The following is a 22,951-nucleotide window of genomic DNA, read 5'->3' as shown; positions in this document are numbered from 1 at the left end:
AGAATTCAGAGCTGGAAAACTTCCCTGAAATTTTTAGCCACTGCTTTGACCCACCAAGGAGCAAGCAGCCTGTGGACTCACTGGTCACTTCGGATTCTCCAGATCTCTCTCGTGCTTTGCTCCAGTGTAGGGATTTTTTTTTTTTTTTTTTTTGAGAATAATGAATTCCAAAGGTCACTATTTTCACAGTTTTGGCCAAGACAACCCCCTCTCTTCCCCCTACACATGACCTCATCCACAGAACCTCTTTCTTTCATGGGATTTCCAGAATAAACCGACAATGCCTTCCCTGTTCTCTGATGCTCAGGGAGTGATGGTGTGAAGCAACAATTCCCCTTCCTTCTGAAATGTCGTGGGAGGGATTTTCCTTGAGTTTTAGTAATAAAGGAGAGAAAGCCCCATATTCTGTAAAATTTTAAGCAATTCCTTTATAATTTTTAGTGAAAGATGTGTTTTGAGTGATTGCCATTTGCCATTTAGTGACGAAGTTTTGTGAGTGACAGTGCCTGTCATTTGGTCAATACTTTTATTTTCTAGGATGAGATCAATTAAGCCAACAGGGTTAAAAAGAAAGTACCTAAGTGAAAGATATTTATTTTCTTATCTTAAATGAAATGTGAATGACTTTAGCTGTTAGTTTAGTGGCTATGAAGTAATGGGTCTATTCACTTAGAAGCAAAATGACTTTGTTTCACTTACCCTTAAAGAATTTACAGATTCTCTCAGAGGCTGCCCTGGAGACAGGAGGGGCCAGGGACCCCCTGGGATGGAGCAGGCAAGTGAGGGGCCTGGACGTGCACTCCAGGCCAAGGGAGACAGGCAGGAAGCCCCAGAGGTATGCAATCAGAGTGGTCCCCCACAGCGCTACCCAGCAGGACAGGATGTCTGGGGTGTCATGACCTGCAGCTCCCTCCCCTCCCATGCACAGTGCCCCTGCTGGAAGGCCTGGGTCTCCGGGCAAGCGCTGAGCTTGGACTCTAACACTCTCCTCCCAAGGATACTGTTCCCTGTGGTGCTTTTCCCGCTCCCAGATTTTCCCACCAGGATGAGCTTCAGTGTCTGCAGGGTCCCTTCATCCCCCCGCAGCCCTGGAAGCATCAAGAGAAGGTAGGGGTCGGGGTTAGAGCCTGTCCCCCACTTTAGCCTACCCGGGGGCATACAGTTTGGGTGGGGGCAGGACAAAGGAAGATCAGTGTCTGCATCCGAGATATGCCCTAGGTTCACATGCTTTTCTTCCTTTTCTCTTTTGTGAATTTTTTTGGGGAAAATTAAGGTACAAAATACATAACATAAAATGTACTGTTTGAACCATATTTAGGTGTAGCCTTCCATACATTCACACTTGGGCAGTCATCACTTGGGCATCTCACGATCTTTCCATCTTCCCAAATGACACCCTGTCCCCAGTAAACACTCACTCCCCATCCTGCCTCCCCCAACACGTGACGTCCACTGCTCTTTCTCTCTCCATGTGTTTGTTCTAAGGACCTCACATTACTGGGATCAGGCAATTTTTGCCCTGCTGTGTCTGGCTTATTCACTTTGCATAATGTGTGCAAGGTTCATCCATGTTGGAACAAGTGTCAGAATTGCCTTCCTTTTTAAGGCTGAATAATATTCCAGTGTAGGTGTATATATGAATGTAGGTGTATATATGAATCCATATTCAGATATATATGGATTTGGGGGTTGTTTCCACTTTTTGCTATTGTGAATAATGCTACTATGCACCTCAATGCACATATATTCACCATCTGTTTCAAGTCTATGGGGTATATTCCCCAGAAGTAGAATGGTGGGATCATATGGTAGAATGCCATGTTTTATGCTTCTGTTTTGAAACTTCTTCTTGGGCCACCTATTCCCACCAGGTGGGATCATCCCCTCATGAACTGGGAGCCTGAGCTTCCTCGAGCACCTCTGGTTGGAGACCCTTTCCAGGAAGAGGATGAAGTTGGAAGCACAAGCCTCTGTGTCTGTCCTCTCCCTGCCATGATCGAACACACCACATTACCTTCACTTTTCCCAACAAGGAGTGTTGTGAGGGTGGGGGCCTTTCAGCCAGACTCTCAACTCCACAGCACAGCTCACACTGGGGTCACAGTCCTAAGTTCCACGGGTGAAGTTTGGGCTAGACACCCTCACCCAGGAGAATATCAGAACCATCAGCTGCGAGTAGATGTTTCATGCCCATCTAATACTGAGGATTCCATGTCCAGATTTTAGAAATGACTGCAGCTGGAGGGCATGAAGGGAATTCCCTTCTGGCCTTGCAGGTCCCAGGACCCACAGCACATAGAGAAGCATCAAACCCTAGCTGATTCCCAGTCTGTTCCCAGCAAAGACACTGCTGTGTCTCAGTGCAGAGCCCTTAGCCTCTTGAGGCCAGGACTGGCACCATCTTCTTCCAGCTCTGCCCAGCAGGGATATGTTTCTCCTGCCTTTCTGCCTTGGTGGGCTGACCCACCCACCAACTCTGACTGGAAGATATGGGCTCCCTCCAACTTCCCCAGGTGACCTGAGTGAATGACTGGGAGTTCCACAGAAGCAGGGAAGGGCAATGTCCATCTGTACTCTCAGATGCAAAGCTAGAGGAAAACAGTGGTCTCCCGTCTGGGCAAGCCTGGAGACACTGATGCCACATCTTTGGACTTAAAAGCCAAATACATTGAGCATTGAAGAGGAATTTTAAAGTAATACTTAACCCCGATTGCTGCAAAAAGGATAAATCAGGTGTGAACACTGGGACTATCACTTTCCTATGCAGCTTAATATTATGGGTTTCTCCCAATGGCTCAGGACACTGAAGTTTGTCTACTAAAACATAGTTGTGTTGAAATGCATAATAAATTGCCAATCAATTCTTTTATCCAGGAAAGTAATGGATTTCCAGCATTCTTAAATTCCTAAGTTCTGTCTCCCCAGGTTAGATGTCAAGTTGAGCCCATGAAAGTGAAGCCCCTGACCTTGATGAAACCGCTTTTGTGGGGGGAGGGAGCCCCTTGGGAAGACAGAGCCCAGACCTGTGGGCTCTTGATTGCATCCTATGTGTTCACTAGTGCTTTTCAGCCCCCGTGGTCCTCAGAGTCTTATGGTAGAGCCAGCGCGACACCCACCAAGGGCCTGGGGCGAGCCGTCTGCCACACCCACAAACACATCCTTCCTGATACTCAGTGAAGGGGCAGTGGCTGTAGTCTGTTGCCCCCTCTGACCCACAGCACCATCAGGGGCCTTTTCCTTCTGTCTGGCTGGGGTGAAGGGAGGCCCAACCCAGACACCTGGTGATGGCCACCCCAGTGGGCAAATCTCTGACAGGGGGGACTCCCGCTGCCCCTCCCAGCACACCACCTGCCCCTCAGGCCCCAGCCCCACCTCTCTCAAGTTCATGTCTGCTAGAAAGTTGTTCTACCTCCTGAACCATCTGGAGAGAGATCTTGAGATGCGCCTTCTTCAGGTTCCTCCAGGAGAGGGATTTCAAATTCTTCCTCCATCTAGAAAAAACTCATCATGTGTCTTACTGATGTTTCTTACTGATGTGTCTTACTGATGTTTCCTCCAAGCTTTCAGGGGTTCCTGACTTTCGCCTTTCTCTTGCCCATGGAAGCTGTTTGTGTTGGTTTGTTGGCATGGGACTGGGTAGGGGGTGTCTGAGACACCCACTACCTCCTTTAGGAACCCTGTTTTCCCCTTCTTTCCCCTTCACATGGTCTCAACTTGCAGGGAGGGGGGTGATTCTGTGATGGGGAGAAATGACCAGAGACACATCCTGACAGACACTGTCCTGGGAGCAGCAGCCAGGGTTCTGGGTGGACATGAGCAGAACATTGCTGGAGGGGCTGGTGAGGGACTTGTGAGGCTTGAACGACCTGTCAGGAGAGCCTGGCAGGGAGGGCCACAGAGGCCGTAGGCTGGGCAGTGAGGAGGGTGGCAGACATGCACAGGTTCCCTCTCCACATGAGGTCCAGTCCTGCCAGGAGCCCCGGGTCCTCAGCACTCAGTTCCAGGCCACTGACTTGGGTGGTCACGCTGCTGGAGCCTCTATGTCCCTAGAGATGTGGATGCTGGGTCCAAACTACACATTCCTGAGATCTTGTCCCCCTGAAAGATTCCAGGACATTTCACAATGTTTTCTAGAGCAATTCCCAGTCCTCTTTGCCAAGGAGGTTATGTCACCCACCAGGAATTCCAGTCATCCACTCTCAAGCCCAGAGAGCTGTCTGCCCAGCCCCCGGCCACCTCACCCCAGACCCTGCCCGACGGGGCATCACCACAAATGGGCCACGCGCCAGTGTTTGTCTCCAACGTGGAGCAGATCTGTTACCTTGTGAGGTTTCTCAGGAGAAACACACTTACAAACATACAAACAAAATACACACAAACACAACACATACACTACTTACACACATACACGTACTAAAATACAAACATAGTACACACATACAACACACATGAATACACATTCACTCACAGACATATGAACATACATACACAGCACACAAACACAAACATACGACACAGAGACCACTCACACACATATATTCACAACAACCCATTCATAGAAACACAGCACACACCATTCATGCATATACTCACAAACATACAAACACACGTATAAACATACATATGATACAAACAAACATAACACACATATATTCATCTATACACAAATAGACACACACAACATACATACAAATATAACACACACACATGTACATACACATATACACACAAATACAGTATGCACAGCACCCCTGCAACACATTCTCAAGCACAGTACACACAGAAACACAGACTCACACACACAGGCACAGTCACCACAGCCTTGGACTTACTGCCCTGCTGTCTGTGGGGCAGGAGGAATGCCCATGTCTTGCGTCTCCTGGGGCCATGTGCTCTCCTGAACTCTGTTTCTCCTTTGAGAGCTAACACACTGCAGGCTGAATGGAGGAGATCAATGACAGTGCCCCAGACATACACACACATAGAGGACATGGCAGATATTTTTTCTGTAATACGTGATCCGGAAGCTCAGCTCAAGAACTGCCCTTGAGAATGCAGTCGTCAGCTATGAGAAGACCCCCAACACAGAAAGTTCTGTGGGCTGCACTTGTCTGCAGCCCTGGTGGTGACCCCCTCCAGTGTTCTCACCTGGAAAACCCCATGGACAGAGGAGCCTGGCAGGCTGCAATCCATGGGGTCACAGAGACTGGGACACAACTGAATGACTTCGCTAGTAACATCAACAGGGGAAATAGGAACATGAGTGTTATTACTACTTTATCCTGCATTAGGACAAGTAGAACTCACAGGTGTAAACCAAAGCAGCAGATCTTTCAGAAAATGTGCTGCCAGCAGAGTGATTTTTTACTGATTTCCTCCCTTTTTGAGAATTCCCATTCCTGCAGGCATCCTCTGTCTTCTCTGTCATGAGACTCCCTGACTCTCTTCCTCCCCCAGCTCCTTCTTCAGCCACTCCATTGGCTCCAGAGTCACCAGTTTGCTGACCCTAGATCTTGAGACTTGTCACCTCCATAATCCCATGAGCCTCACCGGCCAATTCTTTACAATAAGTGTCTCTCTATACTTGAGTATATCCACACACATTCTGTGCCTGAACATTCCAAGATCTGTGTCACATCAGAGTCTGGGTCTAAGGTTTGCTTTCTGTGTTTTCTCCTGCCTTTAGCACATCCTATAATGTTGTTGAAAGTTGGACATGATAATATCAGATATGAGGAATTAAGGTGAATAGGCCTGCGGTGTGAGATTTTATGTTGACCTGGCTGGGAGCTGGGCTGTGTTTAATGTTTGCTGGAGCTTCATTCTCCTCTGGTGCCCTTGTTTGTTTGCCCCCATTGTCTGTGGGTTTCCCTAAAACCCCTTCTTAAATAGAACTTGTATCTTGCTGTTCACTCCTCTTTATTCACTGTTTTCATCTTGTGTCCTGTGTTGTAGGGAGAAGTGAGGAGGGAAGCATTACTTGGGGATTGAATCTCTTTCAGTGGGTATGTGTTCCTGGGCTGTGGTCATCACAATGTTTTTTTGTTTGTTTGTTTCTTTTCCTCCTCTTTTCCCCCTTTAGGTGTTACTGGCCATGTCTGGTCACTTCTGACCTTTTCCACCTTATTTTATCCTGATTTTTTTTTTTATGCTCTGGTCTTCAAGAACATCTTTGGGTACTTGAATGCTTCATTCCCACCTTTATTCTCTGGAACTTCTGCAAAGAGCTGGTACTAAAAGGTTTTTTCAGGGAGTGTATTCTATTAATAAAAAGATTTCAATAAAGATTTTGGAGCTTTAGTGGTAGTTTGGAGGATTAAAATGTTCACTATTAACACTATTTTAAACTTTTTTCTAGAGGAAATATATACTGAAACCATAAAAGACAAAGAAGCCACATGTATAAAAACGTAAAGATGGATGTGAAATTATTATTAGTAGTAGGTGCTTTGATTATATATCTGGGAGAAATCAAGAGAATAAACTAATAAACTATGCAAACAATAGAATTTATTAAACTGATGGATGCAAATTTTTTTTAAATCATAAAAATTGTCTTACAAACAATAGCCAAGTACACATAACTTGTGATTTTTAAAACAACAGCAATACAAAATAAAATCCCCTAGTCAGGAACAAGACAAGGGTGCCCACTCTCACCACTACTATTCAACATAGTTTTGGAAGTTTTGGCCACAGCAGTCAGAGCAGAAAAAGAAATAAAAGGAATCCAAATTGGACAAGAAGAAGAAAAACTCTCACTGTTTGCAGATGACATGATCCTCTACATAGAAAACCCTAAAGACTCCACCAGAAAACTACTAGAGCTAATCAATGAATATAGTAAAGTTGCAGGATATAAAACCACCACACAGAAATCCCTTGCATTCCTATACACTAATAATGAGAAAATAGAGAAATTAAGGAAACAATTCCATTCACCATTGCAACAAAAAGAACAAAATACTTAGGAATATATCTACCTAAAGAAACTAAATACCTATATATAGAAAACTATAAAACACTGGTGAAAGAAATCAAAGAGGACACTAATAGATGGAGAAATATACAGTGTTCATGGATCGGAAGAATCAATATAGTGAAAATGAGTGTACTACCCAAAGCAATCTATAGATTCACTGTAATCCCTATCAAGCTACCAATGGTATTCTTCACAGAGCTAGAACAAATAATTTCACCATTTGTATGGAAATACAAAAAACCTCAAATAGACAAAGCTATCTTGAGAAAGAAGAATGGAACTGGAGGAATCAACCTGCCTGACTTCAGGCTCTACTACAAAGCCACAGTCATCAGGAAAGTATGGTACTAGCACAAAGACAGAAATATAGATCAATGGAACAAAATAGAAAGCCCAGAGATAAATCCATGCACCTATGGACACCTTAACTTTAACAAAGGAGGCAAGAATATACAATGGAGAAAAGGCAATCTCTTTAACAAGTGGTGCTGGGAAAACTGGTCAACCACTTCTAAAAGAATGAAACTAGAACACTTTCTAACACCATACACAAAAATAAGCTCAAAATGGATTAAAGATCTAAATGTAAGACCAGAAACTATAAAACTCCTAGAGGAGAACACAGGCAAAACACTCTCCAACATAAATCACAGCAGGATCCTCTATGACCCACCTCCCAGAATATTGGAAATAAAAGCTAAAATAAACAAATGGGACCTAATTAAAATTAAAAGCTTCTGCACAACAAAGGAAACTCTAAGCAAGGTGAAGACAGCCTTCAGAATGGGAGAAAATAATAGCAAATGAAGCAACTGACAAACAACTAATCTCAAAAATATACAAGCAACTCCTGCAGCTCAATTCCAGAAAAATAAATGACCCAGTCAAAAAATGGGCCAAAAAACTAAACAGACATTTCTCCAAGGAAGACATACGGATGGCTAACAAACACATGAAAAGATGCTCAACATCACTCATTATCAGAGAAATGCAAATCAAAACCACAATGAGGTACCATTTCATGCCAGTCAGAATGGCTACAATCCAAAAGTCTACAAGCAATAAATGCTGGAGAGGGTGTGGAGAAAAGGGGACCCTCTTACACTGGTGGTAGGAATGCAAACTAGTACAGCCACTATGGAGAACAGTGTGGAGATTCCTTTAAAAACTGGAAATGGAACTGTCTATGACCCAGCAATCCCACTGCTGGGCATACACACCGAGGAAGCCAGAATTGAAAGAGACACATGTACCCCAATGTTCATCGCAGCACTGTTTATAATAGCCAGAACATGGAAGCAACTTAGAAGTCCATCAGCAGATGAATGGATAAGAAAGCTGTGGTACATATACACAATGGAGTATTACTCAGCCATTAAAAAGAATACATTTGAATCAGTTCTAATGAGGTGGATGAAACTGGAGCCTATTATAGAGAGTGAAGTAAGCCAGAAAGAAAAACACCAATACGGTATACTAACACATATATATGGAATTTAGAAATATGGTAATGATAACCCTGTATGCAAGACAGCAAAAGAGACATAGATGTATAGAACAGTCTTTTGGACTCTGTGGGAGAGGGAGAGGGTGGGATGATTTGGGGGAATGGCATTGAAACATGTATAATATCATATATGAAACAAATTGTCAGTCCAGGTTCAATGCATTTTACAGGATGCTTGGGGCTGGTGCACTGGGATGACCCAGAGGGATGGTATGGGGAGGGGGTGTTCAGGATGGGGAACACGTCTACACCCATGGTGGATTCATGTTGATGTATGGCAAAAAAACAATACAACATTGTAAAGTAATTAGACTTCAATTAAAATAAATAAATTTATATTAAAAAATACAAAATAAAATAGAAAGCCAAGAATAATTTTTAAATTGTGTTAAAAATATAATAGAGAAAACTCTGAGAAACTTCTGAGACTATGAAGCAAACAGAACTCTCCCATGTTTAGTGAAAATATACATTAATTAGAGAACTTTCAGGTGTTCAAACTGGATTTACAAAAGGCAGAGGAACCAGAGATCAAATTGCCAACATCCGTTGGGTCACAGGAAAAGCAAGAGAATTCCAGAAAAACATCTACTTCTGCTTCACTGACTACAATAAAGCCTTTGACTGTTGTGTGGATCACAACAAACTGTGGAAAATTCTTAAAGAGATGGGAATACCAGACCACTTTACCTGCCGCCTGAGAAATTAGTATGCTGGTCAAGAAGCAACAGTTAGAACTGGACATGAAAACTGGTTCCAAATTGGGAAAGGAGTATGTCGAGGCTGTATATTGTCACCTTGCTTATTTAACTTATTTTCAGAGTACATCATGTGAAATGCCAGGCTGGATGTAGCACAAGCTTGAATCAAGATTGCTGGGAGAGTATTTGGTTCTCCGCAGAGATGCCCAGCCGGGGTGAGCAACCTGAGGACCTCACTGGGCTGGTCCTTGCTGAAAGCTCGACCTTGCACAAGGAAGAGCTCAACAAAGATTAAAGAACAAAAAGTCGTTGTGGATGAACTTTCTAACCTGAAGAAGAACAGGAAAGTATATAGGCAGCAACAGAACAGCAACATATTCTTTCCTGCAGACCGAACAGAAATGCTTTCTGAAAGCAAAAATATATTGGATTAGCTAAGGAAAAAATATCAAGAAATAGAAAACTCAGAGAAGACCAAAATCAAGAAATAGCCAACTTGATTTTACATATCAATGTGTGGCATCTGTTGGACAATAAGCTTTTCTGTTGAGCATTTTGCAAAGATTTGAAAGAGGATTTACTGTGTAATCTTAAACGATGGGGGCCCAATATAATAAACAGTTGTTAAGGCCCAGTGTTAACTACCAGTGTTTATTCTCTGGCCATGTCCTTCACTTAAGAGATGTGTTGACTGCCCAGCCTATGGAAGATGAAAGAGGCAATGTACTCCTGTGGAATGGAGAAGTCTTTAGTGGGATCAAGGTCCAAATCGAAGAGAATGATACGCAAATCATGTTTCGTTATCTTTCATCTTGTAAGAATGAATCTGATATTTTGTTGCTCTTCTCAAAAGTCCAAGGTCCTTGCCCTTTTATATATTATCAAGCATCTAGCCATTCTTTATGGTTTGGTAGGGACTTTCTTGATCGTCGTAGCTTGCTTTGGCGTTTAGTAACTTGGGCAAGAGTTTCTGCCTCTCTTCAGTTGGCACCCAAGCATCTGGAGTGGCTGATAGTGGCAGGAAGTTCCAGCATCTGGAATTTTCGGAATTGATCTCAAGTCTGTTTCCATTTCCAAATCTGTCGTTTTAAAGTTATATCCTTGGAAATACAATTCTGGGACGGGGGGGATGATATTAGAGAATGTGTTAATATCCTGACTGAGATTTCAGCACACTTGCCAACATTTGGTGGCAGCAAATGAAACCAAACTATATCTTAAAGAACTTGTTGTCCCTTTAAATATGGCATTGCCACAAGCTGCTTTTGAGACCCATTGCAGTAGCATTTCCAGGAGTCCACTGACAAGAGACCCTTCAGGTCTTTCTTACTGATAGACACATGAAGGAAGTAGTTCAGCAGTTCATTGGTGTTCTGAGTATCACAGTCAAGAGACGTGCCTTGTGTTTACCTAGGGATGAAAACCTGACACCAAGCGAAGTTTTGAAAACTAGTAATAGGAAAGCAAATGTTCCAATTCTCTTTTCTGGAAGGACTGATTCCATGGTCATCACAGCCCTTGTTGACCATCATATTCCTTTAGATGAACAAACTGATCTTCTTGAAGTACACCTGATTTACAACATTATATTAGTTTCAGGTGATTCAAAATTTTTGCACATTATTCTACTAACGTTATAAAGTCTTTTTAAATCAAATGTAAAAGCCTATTCTGATTTTGTTTTTTATTTCTTCTTATACTCATTTTGGTACATTGTGTTTTTCAAGGAACTTTCCCACTAGACTTAAGTAGTTGAATTTATTTGCAGAAACAAAATAGTTTATCATCCCTTTGATATGATTAGGAACTATAGTAATAACTCCTCTGTGAACTCTGATATTGGCAATTTAATATTATTTCTTTTTGTTTGATCTGCCTGTCTAGAGATTTAATTTGACAAATTTTACAAAAATCTAATTTTGATTTTCTACTTCATATTTTCTGCGTTCTGTTTTATTGCACATTTTTTAAAATGTCTTTTGCACAGCAAAAAGTTTTTAATTTCAAAAGAGTTCAACTTATCAATTGTTTCTTTCATAAATCATGCTTTTAGTTTTGTATCTAAAATGCCATCACCACATACAAGGTCACCTAGATTTTCTCCAATATTATCTTCTAATAAGAGTTTTACAGCTGTACATCTTTCAGTTCAGTGCAGTCACTCAGTCATGTCGGACTGTTTGTGACTCCATGAATCGCAGCACCTCAGGCCTCCCTGTCCATCACCAACTCCCAGAGTTCCCACAAACTCATATTCAATGAGTCGGTAATGCCATCCAGCCATCTCATCCTCTGTGGTCCACTTATCCTCTTACCCCCAATCCCTCCCAGCATCAGGGTCTTTTCCAATGAGTCAACTCTTCGCATGAGGTGGCCAAAGCATTGGAGTTTCAGGTTTAGCATCAGTCCTTCCAATGAACACCCAGGACTGGTCTCCTTTAGGATGGACTGATTGGATCTCCTTGCAGTCCAAGGGACTCGCAAGAGTCTTCACAAACACCACAGTTCAACAGCATCAATTCTTCGGCGCTCAGCTTTCTTCACAGTCCAACTCTCACATCCATACATGACCACTGGAAAAACCATAGCCTTGACTAGATGGACTTGTGTTGGCAAAGTAATGTCTCTTCTTTTTAACGTGCTATCTAGGTCAGTCATAACTTTCCTTCCAAGGAGTAAGCATCTTTTAATTTCATGGCTGCAATCACCATCTGCAGTGATTTTGGAGCCCCCAAAAATAAAGTCTGACAGTTTCCACTGTTTCTCCATCTATTTGCCATGAAGTGAGGGGACCAGATGCCATGATCTTCGTTCTCTGAATGTTGAGCTTTAAGCCAACTTTTTCACTCTCCTCTTTCACTTTCATCAAAAGGCTTTTTACTTCCTGTTCACTTTCTGCCGTAAGGGTGGTGTCATCTGCATGTCTGAGGTTATTGATATTTCTCCCAGCAATCTTGATTTCAGCTTGTGTTTCTTCCAGCCCAGCGTTTCTCATGATGTACTCTGCAAAGAAGTTAAATAAGCAGAGTGAAAATATACAGCCTTGACGAAACTCCTTTTCCTATTTGGAACCAATCTGTTGTTCCATGTCCAGTTCCAACCGTTGCTTCCTGACCTGCATACAGATTTCTCAAGAGGCAGGTCAGGTGGTCTGGTATTCCCATCTCTTTCAGAATTTTCCATAGTTTCCACACAGTCAAAGGCTTTGGCATAGTCAATAAAGCAGAAAAGATGTTTTACTGAAACTCTCTTCCTTTTTCGATGATCCAGCAGATGTTGGCAATTTGATCTCTGGTTCCTCTGCCTTTTCTAAAACCAGCTTGTACCTCTGGAATTTCGTGGTTCACGTGTTGCTGAAGCCTGGCTTAGAGAATTTTGAGCATGACTTTACTAGTGTGTGAGATGAGTGCAATTGTGTAGTTTGAGCATTCTTTGGGATTGCCTTTCTTTGGGATTGGAATGAAAACGGACCTTTTCCAGTCCTGTGGTCACTGCTTAGTTTTCCAAATTTGCTGGCATATTGAGTGCAGCACTTTCACAACATCATCTTTCAGGATTTGAAATAGCTCAACTGGAATTCCATCACCTCCACTAGCTTTGTTCATAGTGATGCTTCCTAAGGCCCACTTGACTCCACATTCCAGAATGTCTGGCTCTAGGTGACTGATCACACCATCGTGATTATCTGGGTCATGAAGATCTTTTTTGTACAGTACTTCTGTGTATTCTTCCCACATCTTCTTAATATCTTCTGCTTCTGTTAGGTCCATACCATTTCTGTCCTTTATTGAGCCCATCTTTGCATCAAATGTTTCCTTGGTATCTCGAGTTTTCTTGAAGAGATCTCTAGTCTTTCCCATTCTTTTGTTTGCCTCTATTTCTTTGCACTGATTGCTGAGGAAGGCTTTCTTATCTCTCCTTGCTATTCTTTGGAACTCTGCATTCAAATGGGAATATCTTTCCTTTTCTCCTTTGCTTTTCACTTCTCTTCTTTTCACAGCTATTATCTATGATCTATTTTGAATTGATTCATGTGAAAGGTATGAGGTCTGTGACTATGCTGTTTTTTCTTCTTTTTTGCATGTGCATGTCAAGCATCATTTATTGAAAAGTCTATGCTTTTAGACAGACTCACAGATATAAAATATAAAGTAGTGGATACATGGGGAGAGAGAAAAGGAGGAAATAGGGGTATCTCTTACATATGGGATTAAAAGATACAAAATATTATGAAGCAAATAAATAGGCAACAAAGATATATTGTACAGCACAGGGAATTACAGCCATTATTTTGTAATAACCTTAAATGGAATATAATCTATAAAAAATACTGATTCACTAAGCTGTACACTTGAAACTAATACAATATTGTAAATCAAGTATACTTCAATTAAAAAAGTAAAAATAAATAAAAGTTTTCAAAAGACTATGTTTTTTCTATTAGATTATCTTTGGTTTTTGTCAAAGATAAATTACATTTAAAATAACTATCATTATGGTTGGATTTAGATATAGTTTTTCTAAAAAATATTTATTTATTTGGCTGCACTGGGATCTATAATTGTGGCATGCCAGGATCTTTAGTTGTGGCATGCGAACTCTTAATTGTGGCATGTGGGATCGAGTTCCCTGTCCAGAGACTGCATCCAGGCCCCTGCATTGAGAGCGGGATTTACATCTACCTTTACTCTCTTGCTTCTGCTTTCTGTTTGCCCCCTATTTTCATTGTTACTCTTTTTCTCATTCTTGTGTGTTGATCTCTTCAAAAGTATTCCATTTTCTCTCCTCTTTTGGTGTTTTTTTCTAGTGGCTGCTCTAGAAACTAAAGTATTTATCCTTTATGTATTATTCTCTACCTTGAATTCATAGTAGACCACTTCAAAGAAGATATAAGAAACTTATGAGTGTGTACTTCATTTAGTCCCTACCCTTCCTTTGTGATACTGTCATTTTTTGCTTCTTTGTGGGTCAGAAGCTCACAATAAGTCATTATTGTTTTTGCCTTAGTCAATTTCATTTTTTTGAGAAACTAAGCAATGATCAAAATAGTAGTCTTCTCATGTTTCCCCATATTTAAAATTTCCATAAATTTTTATTCTTTCCTGTTGACCCAGAGTTCTATCTGGTATCATTCTCTTTAATCCTGAAGAATTTCTTTAACATTTCTTATATCTCAAGTCCTATGGGGGGGGGGGGAATTCTCTCTGGTTTTCTATCTTAAAATGTCTTTCTTCAATCTTCATTTGTGATGGGTAGTTTTTCTGGGCCTATCTTTTATGTTTCTTCACCATCTAAAACTTATTCCAGTGTTTTCTGGCTCACATGAGCTCTTAAAAGAAAGTAGCCATTTTTCCTATATTGTCCCCCTGTGTGTAATGTAGCTTTCCCCCTCCTCTAGTTGATTTTAAATTTTTCTCTCCTGTCTCTCTGTTTCTTTTTCTTAGTTTTCTGTAATTTGACTCCAAAGTGCCAGGATTTTGTTTTTCTTTCTATTTCCCACATAAAGTTAAGAGTTTTGGATTTATGACTTGAAATTTTTCATCAAAATTTAAAAATTTTGGTCTTTATATCTTCAAATTTTTTTTCCTCCCAGTTGATTCTTTTCTTCTCTTTCTTGGATTCTAATTACTTTAGACTGCTTGATATTATCCCACTGATCACTAGTGCTGTTTGTGTCTATTTTTCATATTTTCCTTTTATGCTTTAGTCTTAGTTTCTCATGATCTGTCTTCAAGTTCACAGATCCTTTCTTCAATGTCAATATTCTATGAGGTTCACTGAGATTATAGTGCTAGAATTAATACTTTTGAATTTATATTTCTCTAATGAACTAAACCCATTATATTTATTTTTCTATAAATCCTTTAGCACTTTTATAATAGCTAAAGTCCTAAGTTCAACGAATGAGTCATCTGTAGTTCTGCTTCTACTGTTTAATCTTTTGATTATGAGCCATATTTTCCTGACTCTTCATATATCATATAAATTTATATTACAGACAATAAAACTGAAGTCTAACAAGCAAGGGCAGCTGCGATGGCACACAAGTGCAGCCGGGAGGAGCTACCTCACGTCTAAGGTAAGGGGTGGTCTCCAGGAGAAGCTATCCCACACCCAAGTTCATGGGCAGTGGCCAGGAGGAGCTACCCATGTCCAAGGTAAGGAGCAGCAACTGCGCTTTGCTGGAGCAACTGTGAAGAGATACACCACATCCAAGGTAAAAGAAAACCAAACAAGATGGTAGGCACTGAGAGAGGGCAACAGAGGGCAGACAGACTGAAACCACCATCACAGACAACTAGCCAATCTAATCACATGGACCACAGCCTTGTCTAACTCAATGAAACAAAGCCATGCCATGTGGGGCCACCCAAGATGGATGGGTCAAGGTGGAGAAGTCAGACAGAATGTGGTCCACTGGAGAAAGGAATGGCAAATGACTTCAGTATTCTTGCCTTGAGAACCCCATGAACAGTATGAAAAAGACAAAATGATGCGACACTGAAAGATGAACTCCCCAGGTCAGTTGGTTGGTTTAGTCACTAAGTCCTGTCCGACGCTTGTGGCCCCATGGACTGTAGCCCACCAGGCTCCTCTGTCCATGGGATTTTCCAGGCAAGAATACTGGAGTGGATTGCCAATCCCTCCTTCACGGAATCTTCTTGACCCAGGAATCGAACCCAGGTCTCTTGCATTGCAGGCAGATTCTTTACAGACTGAGCTATGAGGGAACCTGGTGTCAATATGCTACTGGAGATCAGTGGAGAAATAACTCCAGAAAGAATGAAGGGATGGAGCCAAAGCAAAAAAAACACCCAGTTGTGGGTGGGACAGGTGATAGAAGCAAGGTCGGATGCTGTAAAGAGCAATATTGCATAGGAACCTAGAATGTGAGGCTCATGAATCAAGGCAAATTGGAACTGGTCAAACAGGAGATGACAAGAGTGAACATCAACATTCTAGGAATCAGCGAACTAGAATGGACTGGAATGGGTGAATTTAACTCAGATGACCATTATATCTACTACTGTGGGCAGGAATCCCTTAGAAGAAATGGAATAACCATCATAGTCAACAAAAGAGTCTGAAATGCATTACTTGGATGCAATCTCAAAAATGACAGAATGAACTCTGTTCGATTCCAAGGCAAACCATTCAATATCACAGTACTCCAAGTCTATGCCCCAACCAGTAATGCTGAAGAAACTGAAGATGAACGGTTCTACGAAGGCCTACAAGACGTTCTAGAACTAACACCCAAAATAGATGTCCTTTTCATTATAGGGGACTGGAATGCAAAAGTAGGAAGTCAAGAAACACCTGGAGTAACAGGCAAATTTGGCCTTGGAATGCAGAATGAAGCAGGGCAAAGACTAATAGAGTTTTGCCAAGAAACTGCACTGGTCATAGCAAACACCCTCTTCCAACAACATAAAAGAAGACTCTACACATGGACATCGCCAGATGGTCAACAGCGAAATCAGATTGATTATATTCTTTGCAGCCAAAGACGGAGAAGCTCTATACAGTTAGCAAAAACAAGACCAGGAGCTGACTGTGGCTCAGTTCAGTTCAGTTCAGTCACTCAGTCATGTCCGACTCTTTGAGACCCCATGAATCGCAGCATGCCAGGGCCCCCTGTCTATCACCAACTCCTGGAGTTCACTCAGACTCACGTCCATTGAGTCAGTGATGCCATCAAGCCATCTCATCCTCTGTCGTCCCCTTCTCCTCCTGCCCCCAATCCCTCCCAGCATCAGAGTCTTTTCCAATGAGTCAACTCTTCGCATGAGGTGGCCAAAGTACTGGAGTTTCACCTTTAGCATCATTCCTTCCAAAGAAATCCCAGGGCAGATCTCCTTCAGAATGGACTAGTTGCATCTCCTTGCAGTCCAAGGGACTCTCAAGAGTCTTCTCCAACACCACAGTTCAAAAGCATCAATTCTTCAGCACTCAGCCTTCTTCACATTCCAACTCTCACATCCATACATGACTACTGGAAAAACCATAGCCTTGACTAGATGGACCTTAGTCGGCAAAGTAATGTCTCTGCCTTTGAATATGCTGTCTAGGTTGGTCATAACTTTTCTTCTAAGGAGTAAGTGTCTTTTAATTTCATGGCTACAGTCACCATCTGCAGTGATTTGGGAGCCCCCCAAAATAAAGTCCGACACTGTTTCCACTGTTTCCACATCTATTTGCCATGAAGTGATGGGCCGGATGCCATGATCTTCATTTTCTGAATGTTGAGCTTTAAGCCAACTTTTTCACTCTCCACTTTCACTTTCATCAAGAGGCTTTTAGTTCCTCTTCCCTTTCTGCCATAAGGGTGGTGTCATCTGCATATCTGAGGTTATTGATATTTCTCCTGGCAATCTTGATTCCAGCTTGTGTTTCTTCCAGTCCAGCATTTCTCATGATGTACTCTCCATATAAGTTAAATAAGCAGGGTGACAATATACAGATCATGAACTCCTTATTGCTAAATTCAGACAGAAATTGAAGAAAGTAGAGAAAACCACTAGACCATTCAGGTATGACCTAAATCAAATCTTTTATGAGGATAGAGTGGAACTGAGAAATAGATTTAAGGAACTAGATCTCACAGAAAGAGTGCCTGATGAACTATGGATGGAGGTTCATGACATTGTACAGGAGACAGGGATCAAGACAATCGCCAAGAAAAGAAATGCAAAAAAAGCAAAATGGCTGCCTGAGGAGGCCTTACAAATAGCTGTGAAGAGAAGGAAAGCAAAAAACAAAGGGGAAAAGGAAAGATATACCCATTTGAATGCAGAGTTCCAAAGAATAGCAAGGAGAGATAAGAAAGCCTTCCTCAGTGATCAATGCAAAGAAATAGAGAAAAACAAAAGAATGGGAAAGACTAGAAATCTCTTCAAGAAAATTCGAGATACCAAGGGAACATTTGATGCAAACATGGGCTCAATAAAGGACAGAAATGGTAAGGACTTAACAGAAGCAGGAGATATTAAGAAGAGGTGGCAAAAATATACAGAAGAACTGTAAAAAAAGTTCTTCACCACCCAGATAATCATGGTGGTGTGATCACTCACCTAGAGCCAGACATCCTGGAATGTGGAGTGAAATGGGCCTTAGGAAGCATAACTATGAACAAAGCTAGTGGAGGTGATGGAATTCCAGTTGAGCTATTTCAAATCCTGAAAGATGATGTTGTGAAAGTGCTACACTCAATATGCCAGCAAATTTGGAAAACTCAGCAGTGGTCACAGGACTGGAAAAGGTCAGTTTTCATTCCAATCCCAAAGAAAGACAATGCCAAACAATGCTCAAACTACCTCACAATTGCACTCATCTCACACACTAGTAAAGCAATGCTCAAAATTCTCCAAGCCAGGCTTCAGCAATATGTGAACCACGAAATTCCTGATGTTCAAGCTGGTTTTAGAAAAGGCAGTGGAACCAGAGATCAAATTGCCAACATCTGCTGGATCATCAAAAAAGGAAGAGAGTTCCAGTAAAACACCTATTTCTGCTTTCTGGACTATGTGAAAGCCTGTGACTGTGTGGATCACAATAAACTATGGAAAATTCTGAAAGAGATGGGAATACCAGACCACCTGACCTGCCTCTTGAGAAATCTGTATGCAGGTCAGGAAGCAACAGTTAGAACTGGACATGGAAAAACAGACTGGTTCCAAATAGGAAAAGGAGTTTGTCAAGGCTGTATATTGTCACCCTGTTTATTTAATTTCTATGCAGAGTACATCATGAGAAATGCTGTGCTGAAAGAAGCACAAGCTGGAATCAAGATTGCTGGGAGAAATATCAATAACCTCAGACATGCAGATGACACCACCCTTATGGCAGAAAGGGAAGAAGAACTAAAGAGCCTCTTCATGAAAGTGAAAGAGGAGAGTGATAAAGTTGGCTTAAAGCTCACCATTCAGAAAACTAAGATCATGGCATCTGGTCCCATCACTTCATGGTAAATAGATGGGGAAATAGTGGAAACAGTGACTGACATTATTCTTCTGCACTCCCAAATCACTGCAGATGGTGATTGCAGCCATGAAATTAAAGGACGCTTACTTCTTGAAAGGAAAGTTATGACCAACTAAGACAGCATATTGAAAAGCAGAGACATTACTTTGCCAACAAAGGTAAGTCTAGTCAAGGCTATGGCTTTTCCAGTGGTCATGTAAGGATGTGAGAGTTGGACTACAAGAAAGCTGAGCACCTTAGAATTGATGCTTTTGAACTGTGGTGTTTGAGAAGACTCTTGAGAGCCCCTTGGACTGAAAGGAAATCCGACCAGTCCATCCTAAAGGAGATCAGTCCTGGGTGTTCATTGGAAGGACTGATGTTGAAGCTGAAACTCCAATACTTTGGCCACCTGATGTGAAGAGCTGACTCATCTGAAAAGACCGTGATGCTGGGAAAGATTGACGGCAGGAGAAGGGGATGACAGAGGATAAGATGGTTGGACGGCATCACTGACTCAATGGACATGGGTTTGGGTAGACTCTGGGAGTTGGTGATGGACAAGGAGGCCTGGCATCCTGTGCTTCATGGGGTCACAAAAAGTTGGACTCGACTGAGTGACTGAACTGAACCGAACTGAAAGCTTATGTTTCCCCTGGTTTGGATTAATTTATGGATAGTGCAAGTTAATTTATCTGTTTACTGATTACAGTGATCACATCATTGGCTCCAAAACTTGAATTGAAATGAGAATGAACCACATTAAATCGATTAATTTCACTCCTGAGTCATACTATGCATAACAATCTTCTATCTAACCTGTATATATTTTTTAATCTAGCCAACATCTGAACTGAGAAAAGTATAAGGTTCCAATTTTAAATGGTTTGACTTCACTAGCAGGGCCTAATAGGATAGAAGAATTTCTCATTATTTTCCTGGCCCTTTTCCACTGCTGCTTTCTTAGGGAAAAAAAAATACTGTGATGAGAAAGGAAGGAGTTTTCAAGATAGACAATTTAGCATTTCCTTAGGATCATATGGATTCCAATCTATTTCGATAGCCCATGTTGTTGTAAAATGATCATCTAATTTTGCCTCCACTTTGCAAATAGTGTATAAAACAAGCCAACACCTGCAAATGTTTGTATCCAGACCAAGCACCCTAGGTATAAAAGACTCCTCAGCTCTCTCCTCACTTACAAAAGGCTGTTTTATATCCAGAATTCAGTTCCTCAATGCTTCCTTGCTTCAATCATCCTTTGACACACAGAACTTATATTTTCATTCTGTCCAATTCTTGTTGTCAGTGTAGAAGCTGAAGGTTTTTGAATCTTTCTCCAACTTAACAAGAAGTAAATATATTCTTTGTTCCGGGGCAGGAGACACTCTGGAATTATTTTATATGAAGGAAATGCCACAGGGTAAGAAGTAATTGACATTTAGATCCCTAAGCTCTTCTAGAAAGAGACTGGGGCCTTGTAGTCCTACAAGATATTTGGTGTCAGGGGCCCCTGCTGGAGAGTACAGCACATTAGTCACAACAGGAGGGAGGTTTTGTAAAAGAAATGCTTTAAGCCCACAAAGAATATTCCTGTTTCTTTAAGTCATCACCACGTAACCCTATCTCTGGGCTTTCCGGGGCTCTGAGTCTCAAAGACTTCCACTATGCACAGTGGAAGGAAACAGGGTGCCCTACTCACAACCTAAGAGAAAGCAGAGATCAGGGCTTTCTTGGATCACCGGTGAGAGCCTGTCACCAGGAAAGGTGAGCCCCACACGGAACAAGAGCTACAACCAATCAGAAGGAACATGGTTGTGAGATCATTTACTGTCTGAGCACCCGGGCTCCACCAGTCACCTTTCAGTAACAGCCGGACCCATTAAGATGGGGTGTCTGGATTTGTGAAGATGTTCAAAGTTTCCAATAGAGGAAGTTCAAAAAAGTTTTATGAGCATGGTCCCCAGTCTGGAAGGCCCACATGTCTGTCTCCTTCCACACTTCCCCCATACAGTAAGAAAAGTCTGTACTGGAACCATTTCTAGGAGTAAAATGTATTTTAAAAGGCATTCAACATTGCTCAAACTGCACGTTCAGTACAGGCAAAGGATCTTTCCTGTGGCCCCAAAGCAATCTAACTTCAGAGCAAGTTACAGTGTGCTGAGTCAAGAAACCATCAGAATTCAACCCTGCCCCAGATTCCCCCTCTCCCCTCTGTTCACAGTAAGGGACCCTCAAGAGACTAAAGAGGTTAGGAACCAGGTCTTCAACCCCTCGTGCTCATGAGCCCTGACACATTGGCTCCCTAATTCAAGTCTCTCCTACCCCTGCTGTAGGAACACCTCAGTTTTCTCATCTGTACAATGAAGGGGTCCTAATAAATGGCTCATTTCCAAACTCTGATGTGTGGACTGATAATATCAGATACATCAGATTCATAAATCGGAATTTCTGAGCACGGTGCCCCCAGAATCGACATTTTTGAAGAATACTCAAGTAATTCTAAAAAACAACACATTTGAGGGGCACTGAGCTTCATGAACTTTGAACTTTCAGAGCATTCAGAATACAGAAATCAACATTTTTTACAATAATTAAGAACAATTTGTCACCCCAGATTTCACTAGGAGCTTACCTCCTTCTTAAAAATTATTTTAAGTTTATTTTAACCTGCATTTCAAACTATATGGAAATTCCAGTGACCTCCTCTAGAGTTCTATGGATTACCTGTAGCACTGTTTCATTTCCATTTTTGACGGGGACCTCTTGCTTTAGCTAGCCTGCTTCTTGGGTTTGAATCTTGTGGCTGTTTCTTCATTTCTGCTCTGGTGTCAATTATGGGAGTTTGTTGATGTCTAGACACAAAATAGCTAACCATATCGTGTGATTTGCCCCAGGGTAAACTTTACTGAAAGCTTTGATGGGGTGGGCAGTAGGAGAGTTACTGCAGAAACATGAACAGTTTCGGCTTGAGTTCTAGACAAACCTGTCCTCTGAGTCCTTTTGGGGCCCAGCGTGAGGAACTCCGCCCATGGCAAAGGTCATGAGGAAGGAGGCTTGGTATACGCAAAGGCGTGATCAAGCCTCAGGAAACCCCCTGTCCCCGAGTATCTACCCCAAAAGCAGAGTCTGTTTTATGCTCTCGCCTACACCTCTGACTTTACGGGGGGCTCTCCCCCATAACCGTTTCTCTCGGAGAAGGAGTAAACGTGCAGCTCCAAGGCAATTAAAATTCCTGGGCGTGACAAGAGTGTTTCAGCTTACGAACTCCTCTGAAGGTTATCTAGCCCACCTGTATAGGTTCATCCGGCCACATGTGATTGTTTACAGCCTCCCAATCTGAGAGGCACAAGATGTTTTAGACTTACTAAAGGCAAATTCTTTGGGGGAGCTAGAAATTATTAATACAGTGGATTGGTTAGGAATTACATTGATGAAAGGATTTTCATTTGTCAGGCTGATGTTTGCTGCTAAATCTCCCATATTCCCTGCCCTTATAATGAATATGACTAACATATAGGAGAAATAAGTATTAACCTTTAAGCATATAGGAGAGATAGGTATTAACCCTTAAGATTAATCCTGTTAACCTTGGGTTAAATAAATTCCTTTCTTGATTGTAACTCACTACACCCTCACCCTATAGGAATGCAACTTTATCTGGAGGTGGTGCCTGGTTTAAGAAAAAACATCCTTGGAGGAAATAAGGTTTTTGGTTATCAGAAAGAAAGGATCATAGAATGTCAGCAGGTCTTACTCATGGCCAGAAGATGATGTAATATCCCTAAGACCCCCACG

General features: G+C 41.8%; 1 long non-coding RNA gene and 2 pseudogenes across 1 annotated transcript; 2 read left to right on the top strand and 1 right to left on the bottom strand.

Annotated features, from left to right (window-relative positions):
* Nucleotides 1–1,001: 1,001 nt before the first annotated feature.
* Nucleotides 1,002–5,036, bottom strand: LOC120877935. Its single transcript, XR_005724419.1, has 3 exons — nt 4,833–5,036; nt 3,410–3,491; nt 1,002–1,088 (listed from the first exon to the last, which is right to left on the bottom strand). It is a non-coding gene; the product is annotated as an uncharacterized LOC120877935 (long non-coding RNA).
* Nucleotides 5,037–9,392: 4,356 nt separating this feature from the next.
* On the top strand, nt 9,393–9,628 carry LOC120877934 (annotated as a pseudogene).
* Nucleotides 9,629–9,702: 74 nt separating this feature from the next.
* Nucleotides 9,703–10,830, top strand: LOC120877592 (annotated as a pseudogene).
* Nucleotides 10,831–22,951: the final 12,121 nt, after the last annotated feature.

The sequence above is a fragment of the Oryx dammah genome, unplaced genomic scaffold (genome assembly GCF_014754425.2).
Source record: "Oryx dammah isolate SB20612 unplaced genomic scaffold, SCBI_Odam_1.1 HiC_scaffold_18, whole genome shotgun sequence".
Classification (NCBI taxonomy): Eukaryota; Metazoa; Chordata; class Mammalia; order Artiodactyla; family Bovidae; genus Oryx; species Oryx dammah.
Note: the sequence above shows the minus strand (reverse complement) of the source record. Positions and strands in the feature narration are given on the sequence as shown.